We start from the raw sequence: 12,309 nt of genomic DNA, 5'->3' as shown, positions 1-12,309 counted from the left end.
GTTACTCCATTCCATGACACTCTACTCAACTCTCCTCTACGCCACTAACTTTTAGCCATACGGAACAGTAGGCATGGTGATGTACAACATGGCTAAAACATATTGGCAAAGTCAATAGCTGTTGTATAGATGAGACCTATTCACTTTGCCAACGCTTGTTAACTTTACCACCAGTTCTCCAAAATGTATCTCTTTGTTTGCATAAAGAATCCTCCTAAATGAAAGAGAAGTCTTATTAGAGTTTAGACTTCCACAAAGAACCCAACACAGAAATGAGAACTGAGGCAATGGCTGATATGGCCTCAGTGGAAAGAATCTAATTTTGGAACAAAGGCCAGGATGCCCTCTGTAACATTGTTTAGGGCTCCAATTAAAAGGTTTTGGGTGACTGAATAAATTACTGTCGGCCCTCTGCGTTATACAATCTGAGTGAAGCTTGCTCGAGCATTCTCTAAAGGTGAGGTTCTTTCTTGGTATCATACTAACTTTCATCCCTGTGTCTCTCGCCAATTCATAGCTTACGCTTCCTCTTATTTAGAAGTTGTATTTTTTCATTCCAATGTTTCCTATATCCTGCTGAATTGATGTAAACGCCTCATCACTGTTCATTTTCTACATCCAAGGGTCCCTCATCCCTCTGCAAAATTATTAAATTAATTCCTCCCATATCCCTAACCAATACTTCTCCCATCAGCCCTGTACTTCTTAGTGCAAGGTTTTTGGAAGAGTTTTTGAAGAGGTATATTTGATCGAGACCCTGGAATATGCGCTGCCTCAACAAATTGCTCCACATAACCTAGCTAATGGAAAAGGTTGTGGTGTGACAAGGCCTAACCTACTGACATTAAGGGGGTTATTCTAACTTTGGAGGAGTGGTAATCCGTCCCAAAAGTGACGGTAAAGTGACGGATTTACCACCAGCCGTATTACGAGTTCCATAGGATATAATGGACTCGTAATACTGCTGGTGGTAAATCCGTCACTTTTCCGTCACTTTTGGGACGGATTAACACCTCCTCCAAAGTTAGAATAACCCCCTAAGACTGAAATGAAGTGGCCTTGTGTGTAGTGTTGTCATTTTCTATGCACCTACCTTAATGAGTTTGCCTAATGAAGCTTTGTAATAAATCAGGCACCTCTGCAGAAATAACATCAGTCAAGTAAATCAGTTGGCTTAATCAACTAATGAGTGAGGGATCAACAGATATTTATTTTACCCAGTTACCCGGTGGCACTATTTTCACCCTCTGTATCAGTGAATAATTAAAAACTGCATTATGCACACATATTCAAGAGTTACAGCTAGTCATGCATGGGCTTACCTCTACGGGATGAGGCACTCCCCAGGATCTTCTACGTTTGAGCCCTGGACACCAGGACACCAAAGACCACAGTAGAGTTTGGCGGAAGGAGGTGGCATATGACCATAAAACACTGGAAATCTGTACAAATGAAAGAAAGTTAAGAAATGTTACTCCTTCCACATTATTGTGTTCATGGATAAACTGCAAAACCATAATGTTCTATGGTCATGGTGTGACCATTTCTCATGCCCTTAAAGCAAAATAAGATGAATGCAGTGAGTACTGAACACAATACCACCATTTAAATAACGGGTAAAGGAGATAAAGCTGACTATATCAGTGTGGTCCAGGTAGATTTGTGTGGGTGCTGCTGGTTGAATGGGTCGTCACAGTGGGGCACCATTGTGAGATGGTCCACAAAATGAAGGGCATTAGAAAAAAATGTTGCAGCACCTGAAACTTAGACTGTGTCCTTTTTTTAAGCCAGGTCCAACCCGATGAGGCAGTCCTACAGTCATCAGTGTAAAAGTTTTGCTGCTTGCCACAAGGCAGCGCTTACATTGCGTTGGAGAGGCATTCCAGGGGTGGCGCATGGGTGTTCCCATACAGTCACCCACGGATTCTGGCGCAGTCCCAGATTTACTAAGGCTAGTAAACTTGGGAATGAGTTAAAATGCTACATCTCCCTGAAGCAGGCGTAACAACAAGAGATAGCTTTATTTCCTAATTTCTTCCTCTCTCTGTGTACTGCATTACTCAGCCCGCTCAGAAAGAGGAACATTTTTCATGCAGGAAGGTACCCATTCCCGTATGAAAAAAATGCTGCCTGTAAAGTAGGAACCCTTGCACTATGGTGCAAGGGGGCCTGCATTGGTGTTAGGCAGCATGCAGTGCACCAAGCTAGGAGATTGCAGATATGCACCATACCTTAGTTGAGATGGTGCAGATATGGTGCACTTCTGCCGTCTCCCTTCCATGCAGTGCAGCTTTGCTTGCTGCCATGAGCTGCGTGGAACGTAAGTAATTGTGGCCCTGAATATTTTGGAAATAGACACGTATTATTTGTTAGGCCCTCGTGGAGGGAATCTATTGCTGCGCCTGTTCCCTCCAGAGGCACTCTGCACTTAGCGGCGGAGTGCTAGAATCTATTGTCTGACGCTAGCCCTCTGGGAGCAATAACTGTACACTCTGCGGCTCTGGAAGACAATGTGCAATACAGAAAGAAAGTAACTATTCTGCAATGGAGTGGATACAAATACTGATGCTGCTGAGTTGCAGATGAATAATCCGAGGCCTTTGTTACAGCAGCATTGATACGCCAGTTACAATACTTTCACAGCTAGATTTCTCGATTCTGAGTAGGTTAGTTATTCCAGAATGGAAAATTACACCGAGAGTAAAAGTATTTCCAACTGAAGGGGGAAATGGTGTTAGTGTGCCACTACATGTGGGTCATTCACCCATAAAGTTCAGTGGAATATCACGGACCCCTGCAGCCCCTGCGGTTCAGGGTGTCACAACCCTTCAGGGATGCCGCTTTTCAGTCCAAAGTCTGAGAATTTTTGTGGCATATTGGAGACTCGGGCCACTTTTCACATTAGGCAGGGGACACCACTGATTCAGCACCTTTTTCTTTCTAGGACAAAATCCGGTGGGTGCCCCCAGAAATACTCAGTGTAATACTGCATCACTCTGAATTCCCAGTTCGGTCCATAACCAATTTTAGTAGCCGAAGTGGGAATTAGAAAGCACCTGTAAGGAGGTCCACAATTTGAGAAATTGCGGAAATAAACATAGCAAAACATATTTACAACAGCCTCTCTCTCACACCATTGCCTATTTAGGGTGTCATTAATGCACTATTTAGAAAGGACAATGTTGAGTTCACCTGGAGGAGAAGGATTCCTGACTGGAGGAAATATGTTTTTGAGTACTTCAAGAAAGTTTTTTACCACTGCGATTCTGTAAGAAGATGTTTGGGAGGGAGATTTCCAATAAGTTGCAATAGCTGCTAGGTGTACTCTGAGGGAAGAGAACTGTATAGCCCTGATTTAGCCAAATGAAGGAGCATGGGATGAGTACATCCTCTTGACATGAAATTGGATTGTGATCATTTTGTGTACACCATAAATAGAACCTCTTCCATAACCTCTTCCATAAAGAATAGTGTAACAAATAGAGGAGTGTGGAATGTTAAGGGGGCTTAAAACGCAATGTTTATCAAACTAATCAACATTTTTTTAAGGCTTTTAAAACATGGAGGAGATAAATTGTGTGCTATTGTTAGTGTGGTCATGTAAAAATTACAGGTGAAATCCGACAGACATTTCACATTACCCAACTAAAAAGGACTTATACCCAACTATTTACTACAGAATAAATTTTTTAGAAGGGTGTAACACCTCCCCAAAACGCCCTGGAGCTGGGCTCCTAAACATCTAGTGGAGGGTCTCCTAGTTTCCTTAAGAATATCTATACACTCCTTAGGGAGTCCAAAATGTCCATATTGGATGGATTCAGGAGCCATGCTGTCTAGTTCAGGGACAAGAGATTGGGATGCGGTATTTGTCACTACAACCTGGACAGGAGATCCTGTTAACAAGGAAATCTCTTGTGGGGCCTCTTTGAGAGATGTAGTAGATCTGTGAACCACCTATCCGTCGAGCAGGGATCAAGCACTGATTGATTTAACTTAATTAGTGGCCGTTCGCTGCTCCTGACGTGATTGAGGTACTCTTTTCTCCACCCTCCCCCCCCCCCCCGCTGCCTGCTTCTCCCTCTTTAGTGTTTTTTTAGGTGCTTGTCATTCATCATAAGTGTGCACTATGCGCTTTTGTGTATGTGTTGTGCGTGCCATACATGTATATGTTGTACATTTGTGCATGTGTTTCTGTGTTCTTGGATGTGCACTTGTTTGCTTCATATATATATATATATATATATATATATATATATGTATATATATATATATATATACACACACACACACGCATATACATATATGTATTCTTTACTTTGCCCTTCTGTCCCTTTGTTCCCCTCTCGCTGTATGTTTGCACGTCCGCCCTTCAGGCTGCCTTTCTTTGTGGTTACATTAGGAAAGGAGGTGCTCGGTGGACAGAATTATTTCTGTCCCTCTCATAAAGTGCCCTATGTTTTAGACAGGCCCCCATCTGGTCTACTGTGTTACGGACGTGTCAACACTACATTAGATAAATTAAAAAAACAAACTTGAGATTTTATCTTTCTGAAAATGCTCATGATTCTGTACAATCTATTTAGTGCCCTGTCCTATATGCCAGGACGCTAGCACTCATTCTGCTTCTTGAAATGGGTGGATTTTTTGTGGAGCTGCCCCTGATTGACTTAAATGCAAAACATTCCCTAGTTCCTTATGCTCGTCTTTCTCACTGTGCATTAAAAAATCCTAGCACACTTGTTACCAGAGTTTTAACATTCCATGCAACATTTTTTAGTTTGCTAGTTGGTTGTATAGCTAGGGATTGATGTCATGTCAATGTACTGTGGCCTGTGATTTACATGTATAAGAGCACTATGACAATTATGGCTTAGACAATGTGGCAGTAACTATAGCTATGCAGCTACAAACCTTATCACTTATAAAGAGATAAAACTTCAAAAATTTAGAAATACATGAATTAATGAGTTTAAAAAAAATGTCATACAGAGGTTAAATCAATCTCAGCATTGCACGTGTCATGTGTGTTGTCCTGAAATATGTGTGATATGATTATTGAGGGTGAGTTAAGGTGTTTGTTGTATCGATCTTTAAAAAAAGAAGCTTGCAGTCTGTTAATTGAGAGCAGGAGGTCCTGGCCACACATAGGTAGCACGAGGCTTAGGACACACCCCATACACGATATGTGTTGTCACGTGACACGCGGTGGACTGAGAAATACAGGTGAGGTTGAGAGGTCCTTGCCACACATGGATAGAACGAAGCTTAGGACACACCCCACACACGATACGTGTTGTCACGTGACACGCTGTGGACTGAGAAATACAGGTGAGGTTGAGAGGTCCTTGCCACACATGGATAGAACGAAGCTTAGGACACACCCCACACACGATACGTGTTATCACGTGACACGCGGTGGACTGAGAAATACAGGTGAGGTTGAGAGGTCCTTGCCACACATGGATAGAACGAGGCTTAGGACACACCCCATACACGATACGTGTTGTCACGTGACACGCTGTGGACTGAGAAATACAGGTGAGGTTGAGAGATCCTTGCCACACATAGGTAGCAGGAGGCTTAGGACACACCCCATACATGATACGTGTTGTCACGTGACACGCGGTGGACTGAGAAGTACAGGTGAGGTTGAGAGGTCCTTGCCACACACAGATAGAACGAGGCTTAGGACACACCCCATACACGATATGTGTTGTCACGTGACACGCGGTGGACTGAGAAATACAGGTGAGGTTGAGAGGTCCTTGCCACACACGGATAGAACGAGGCTTAGGACACACCCCATACATGATATGTGTTGTCACGTGACACGCGGTGGACTGAGAAATACAGGTGAGGTTGAGAGGTCCTTGCCACACACGGATAGAACGAGGCTTAGGACACACCCCATACACGATATGTGTTGTCACGTGACACGCGGTGGACTGAGAAATACAGGTGAGGTTGAGAGGTCCTTGCCACACACGGATAGAACGAGGCTTAGGACACACCCCACACACGATACGTGTTGTCACGTGACACGCGGTGGACTGAGAAATACAGGTGAGGTTGAGAGGTCCTTGCCACACACGGATAGAACGAGGCTTAGGACACACCCCATACACGATATGTGTTGTCATGTGACACGTGGTGGACTGAGAAATACAGGTGGGGTTGAGAGGTCCTTGCCACACATAGATAGCAGGACGCTTAGGACACACCCCATACATAATACGTGTTGTCACGTGACAAGCTGTGGACTGAGAAATACAGGTGAGGTTGAGAGGTCCTTGCCACACATGGATAGAACGAGGCTTAGGACACACCCCATACACGATATGTGTTGTCACGTGACACGCGGTGGACTGAGAAATACAGGTGAGGTTGAGAGGTCCTTGCCACACATGGATAGAACGAGGCTTAGGACACACCCCATACACGATATGTGTTGTCACGTGACACGCGGTGGACTGAGAAATACAGGTGAGGTTGAGAGGTCCTTGCCACACATGGAAAGAACGAGGCTTAGGACACACCCCATACACGATACGTGTTGTCACGTGACACGCTGTGGGCTGAGAAATACAGGTGAGGTTGAGAGATCCTTGCCACACATAGGTAGCAGGAGGCTTAGGACACAACTCATACACGATACGTGTTGTCACATGACAGGCTGTGGACTGAGAAATACAGGTGAGGTTGAGAGGTCCTTGCCACACATGGATTGAACGAGGCTTCGGACACACCCCATACACGATACGTGTTGTCACGTGACACGCTGTGGACTGAGAAATACAGGTGAGGTTGAGAGGTCCTTGCCACACATAGGTAGCAGGAGGCTTAGGACACACACCATACACGACATGTGTTGTCACATGACAGGCTGTGGACTGAGAAATACAGGTGAGGTTGAGAGGTCCTTGCCACACATAAATTCACCCTCTACACGATGAACACACATAAACCGGTAAATACATGTTTAATAAGTACTTGTGCATAACAATTTAAAAAGTATGTGTGCTTTTCAACTGCCTTCCTCGTCCCTCCTCTTCCACCGTAGCTCTTCACTCTCCCATTCTACCTGTATCCCTCCATCCTGCCTTTTGACCCTTCTTCCTTCCTCTGTACCTCACTACTTCTACCTTTCATAGCCCCTTTTCCCACATTTATCTATCCGCTATCCCTTCCCTCTCTCCTTTCTACACCGGGGTTTCCATTCTGCAGTGGACTAGCCCTCACATTCTCTTTGATGTCCTCCTCTGTAGCCCCTTCTGCCCCTTCTCTTCAAGCTTTGCAGCTTTGAGACATCCACCCCTGTATCTCTACATCCTCCATCTTCCAATGCACCTGCTTTCCAACTTCTGCTGTCCCGTGAGTCTGAACCTTCGAGTTTCCCTCTTATCAGTCTCTATGTACGCTACGTCTTTCCTTGTACGTTTCTCATCCTTCCTACGTCACTACTTCGTCCACCTCTCTACTCTCCCCTGTATTTCTGTTTTTTCCCTCTTACATTCTCTTCTCTCTTTTTCTATTGCCCCTTCACTTGCTGCCCCCTTCCATTCGCACTCTCATTACCTATCTCCTCTCTATACTGCCTACTATGACGTGCCACCCAACTGCGCCTCCTAAGGCTGTGCGCGGCCCACCTCTGCCATCCCCCTCCCTCCACGTGCCACTTCCGCTGCACCCTCTCGCTCTATGGTACTCTCTCATTCCCATCTGTCTCGCGCGCTCACGCACTATCCCGCCTCACTAATATTCCAATACAACACACATAATTTCACCACACCACACAGCAAAACACATGGGTAAAAAACATTATCATTTACAACGCCAACAGCTCTAACTCTCACAAATGCGAGACCCAGTGCATTGCAAATGCTTGTTTGAGAAGTCTGGCAGTCAGTTACTTGTGCTGTTTGCCAGCATTTTAAGCTGCACAGAGTACAAAGGAGGGGCACAGGGCAGGCTGGACCACTTGGGACCTTTGCCTGCTCTTGAGTGAGGTGATGGGGTGGGTGCGCACTGCAAACATTGTAATAAGAATTAAGGGCGGTTAATACCCCTTCCTCTCATTACCTGCCTTCCTTCTGGCCTCCGGTCCATAAATGTAGAAGTGACCATTAACAGCGGTTAACGCCCTCTTTGGTGCGCTGAATACCTAGTAGCGGTATTCCAGGACTGCTGAAACCCTGCTTACACTGCGGCTTGCAAGACGCAGCTGTAAGTGTACCCAGTGATAAAAGGAGGGATAATGGACCTTGAAAGCACCTCATTGTCTCTGAACTGCCAGTGAACCTTGGCGGGCATGAAAATGACAGATGGCCGCCTCCTGTTCAATAAGACGGGCCCAGCTCCTGCGCGCTGATCAATACCGACCGTCTATATACGGCAACACTGAAATATTCAGCAGCATCGAAAAAGCAGAAGATGCCAAGTCAGGCAGACGCCGGCCGAAGGTGGGCAGAGAGTGCCGGTACCGAAGGCCTTGAATATTTAAAGAGCCCGCAGACGTTTCCTCTCGAGAAAGGGAGCATTAGACGGGATAAGAGCGCTTTAACCCTGTGCCTTCCAGGCGCCCTTCGGCTGCGCCGCCGGGGCAACCCATAGCGCGGACTGCAAGATCCCAGAATACACACTTCCTGTCATCGCCCGCTGGCACCGTCAGGGCACCGGGTGCCGGCTGCACCTTTCAGCAAAGCTCCTCGCGGCCGCCGCTCCGCCTACTACTGAACTTTAAACACAGCTAAAAGGGTAAAAAGTACATACTTTACCAGATCTTTTTACTCTTTTTTAAATACAAATCTTTGCACTTTGCTTCCTTTTTACCTGCAACTGCATTTGAACTTTTTCTTCAGTAGATTCCCAACTACTATCGTTATTAAGACTTGTTTTTTGTTATTGAAATAAATTAGCCTGGCATTTTGTACTTTTATTTTTTGAGGAGACATTTCCATTACATAAAGCACGTGGATTAAACTGTTCTGTAAATGTAATAAATAATAGCACATACATTACACGAGTTTCACTTTTGCAAGACCGAAATACAACACAATCGGGAACAGAGCGGCACTGAGGCACAGTTTGTCCTTTCATCATCTCCTTAATATATCACTTTTGGGGACCTGCTCTGTTGAAACGATAAACCAGGGGCGTAACACAGGTCCCATGCAGCCGCTGCGGTGCAAGGGGGGGGGGGGGGGTAGGGTCGCCCTCGAGGGGCCCACTCTCCAGGTGACTATGACTGTCTGTGAGATGCAAGAGTCTCCGGGACCCTCATCACATTCTGCACGGAGGCCTCGTCGCTCTGTCTTTCGCCTCGGCTATACCCGGGACGCTGTCAGCTGCCTCGATTGTATTAAAACGAGAACAAAAACTGTCACTTTACCAGAATAAGATGTCGCATTCCCTCAGTTCTGAACGTAGATCTAAATTACCCGTTCTCAGCGGTGCAAACAACGCCACATAAATGGGTGTGTACATTTCTAACTCCCAAAAGCCGTAATGTGTCCTCGGAAAGAATTCAGCTGAAGGTACTACACGCAGAAGGCCAACTTTAAAGATGCGAACAATTAATTTGTGAACAGAACCTGACTGACAGGTGTGCCTGCTTCATGCCAGCAGCACAGGTGCATTATTAATTTACCTAAATATTGTCCCATTCTGTGAGCTGCTCAGTTGAATAAAGCACCAGATAACAAAAATTTGTCACTAAAGGTTTAAAAATGGTAACTTAGTTTTCGCCAACATGGAGATAGTCATCTGGCAACTCTTGGTCCAGTACAAACAAGCATTTGCAATGCAATGGGTCTCGTGTTTGCTTGATCTAGAGCAATTAGCATTGTAAACTCCTAACCGGACGTTTCTTGCCACATAAATTGAAAATGAAAATAAAACAGTTTCACACAACTAACTGGACTTTTCTTGCCATATAAAATGAAAAGTAAATGTTTCACATAAGCGAGCCAACAGCCACCATGAGCGCGAAAAAACAGAAACACTAAAGGAAACAGAAGTTTGCTTGCAGTGAAACCTATTTGCAAAAGTGCAATTACCCACGTAACCGTCAGAAGTGCAATTATCCATGTAACAGGGTCAATGTCATGCGAAGCGCTCAACTACTGCCCAGCGAGATCGCGCTGCGCAATAAAGAAAAAAAGTAGTCCAGAAACCGGACGGAAAACATCGAGCCTCGTATGTTTTCAGTACTTGGTCACTGCACTCAAGGAGGGCTAAATAGCGGAAAAGGCATGACTTATGCATGCCTCTCACTAATGAAAGCAAGCAGATTTTAAAAGACGAGCCAATGATGAAAGAGACTGATGTGCCATGGGCGTGGTTTGAAGCCCAAAGAGAGATTACAACACTGGACGGAGCGCCTTGTGCTCGCCCCTAAAAAAGGACACAGAAATTATGTACATTTTTCACTGCTTCTTTTCTTCATGTTTGGGGATAATCGGAAACTTGTCATCGAACGTCCTGTACCTTTTAGATGCATACATCTCAAGTTGCCCTTTATATAGTCGTACCCAAAGCTTAGACAATATATTTGCTTCCTGGAACGGAACTGAGAAATAAATAATTGTGTAGCAACGACTCCCTCCTGGACAGAGAGTCAGAATCTGCTCTTGTTTACTTGTTTGAATCAACAGGCTCACAACTCCTTTCAATTCCATGCATCAATATGAATTGTACATGTCAAATTCAAATAGGGATGGCTCCCTCAATTCAATTTTGTGAGCACGGCACCAGTATTAGCATTACAACCATTCCCATAGGTTGGAATTAGAGTGCCAATGAGACTCTAAATTGGTCCATACAGAGACCCCTGGTACATAAGAGGCTCACGCTGCAAAGTTACTTTATGAAGTGACCAGACATACTACATCAGCACACCTCCTGCCCAGCCAGAATTCCAGGCCCCACCCAACCTCCTGACTATTTCTACAACCCATCAGGGTGTCCGGCCACCTAGTATCAAAGTATACAAAAAAGCGATGGATGGAATGCTTGAATTAAACTCAGCCACTGGTAATTACTCGGGGACCGCATTCCAGTCCATAGTTAACTTGCACAGAATGCCACCTCAGGTTGGACGTAGCCAAATGTAAATCAGTCTCGACCCTGCTTCAGTGCAAACAGTCCAGCCTGAACTGCTAGGCCAGGTCCTTCACTGATCCTGAACACAAGCAAACTAGGACCGGTTTCACCCTAGTTGGGGGCTCATCAGCCCCGCACAGCTTGGTTCCATTGACACAGTGTGCATGGGAGCCACGTCTGGGCATACCCAGTGCGCTTAGGGTGTCACACTAAAGTATACAAAGAAGTGATGGATGGAATGCTTGAATTAATCTCAGCCTCTGGTAATTACTGGGGCCGCATCCCAGTCCATTGTTAATTTTCACTTCATACCACCTCAGTCTGGACCCAGCTATATGTAAATCAGTCTTGAACCTGCTTCGATGGTAACAGCCAAGCCAGAACTGCTAGGCCAACATTTGATCCGTTTTAGCTAGAAGCTATTTTTTTTTTGCTGAATGGCAAAATCTGCAGACCATGCATCAAAACAGCATTATGTGGCAAATGCAGCAAATCCATAATTATGCAGAAAAATGGAGCGGCTGCAGAACTGCACATTTGTAGGGGACTGGACAATAGTGCAACTAACCTAATACAACTATTTAGTGAGAAAATGTGGAAATATTTTGTCTCTTCCATAAAGGTAGTTTCTTGTAGACTTGTAATATAATTTAGGGGCTGTAATATGATGTGTTTAATGAAGGTACGAAATGAGGTTTATAACTCTTTAAAAACGAAAACAATATCAATGGTGTCAGTGAACAGTGGCACATTGACAATTTCTACCGAACAGGCTAAATGGGATCTTGGGTAAAAGGATCTAACACATCATAGGTTATAATCCTACACAAATCTGTTCTTCGACTACCCTCTCTAAAATCTAATTGGAGCAAGCAATCATTGACAAAGTCTGTAGAACTGGCTTAAATATGATAAAGCATGCAAGCAGAATTGTACACAGACTATTTATGACATGTTTCTGTGCATCTCAGCTTAGTATGTCGATGTCTAGCTTTTTATTACCCAAGCGTCAGGAGTGGCTGACATCTTGGAAATAAAGATCTGCAGCATCGCAAGGTTCGGCACTAAAAAAAGAGGGAACAGATTCAGAATGCACGAGCAATGACATTACCCAAAGTTGCATGACTTGGCCTTCTGCCGAATCATGACCTACCTGGAATCACATCACATGGTAGTGGAGTTAGGTAGATAGTGCTGCTTCTGATC

At 44.8% G+C, this 12,309-nt stretch overlaps 1 protein-coding gene across 4 annotated transcripts in view; it reads right to left on the bottom strand.

Moving 5' to 3' along the window:
- The window catches only part of TMEM229B (transmembrane protein 229B), a 172,774-nt gene that overhangs the window by 40,091 nt on the left and 120,374 nt on the right, over positions 1-12,309 (bottom strand). For all 4 annotated transcript variants that reach the window (XM_069208831.1, XM_069208833.1, XM_069208832.1 and 1 more), the window contains one exon: positions 1,323-1,442. The gene's annotated coding sequence lies outside the window, so the exon portion shown is untranslated. The remainder of the gene's footprint in view (positions 1-1,322; positions 1,443-12,309) is intronic.

Source organism: Pleurodeles waltl, chromosome 9 (assembly GCF_031143425.1).
Source record: "Pleurodeles waltl isolate 20211129_DDA chromosome 9, aPleWal1.hap1.20221129, whole genome shotgun sequence".
Classification (NCBI taxonomy): Eukaryota; Metazoa; Chordata; class Amphibia; order Caudata; family Salamandridae; genus Pleurodeles; species Pleurodeles waltl.
This window is presented reverse-complemented; position numbering and strand designations above follow the sequence as displayed.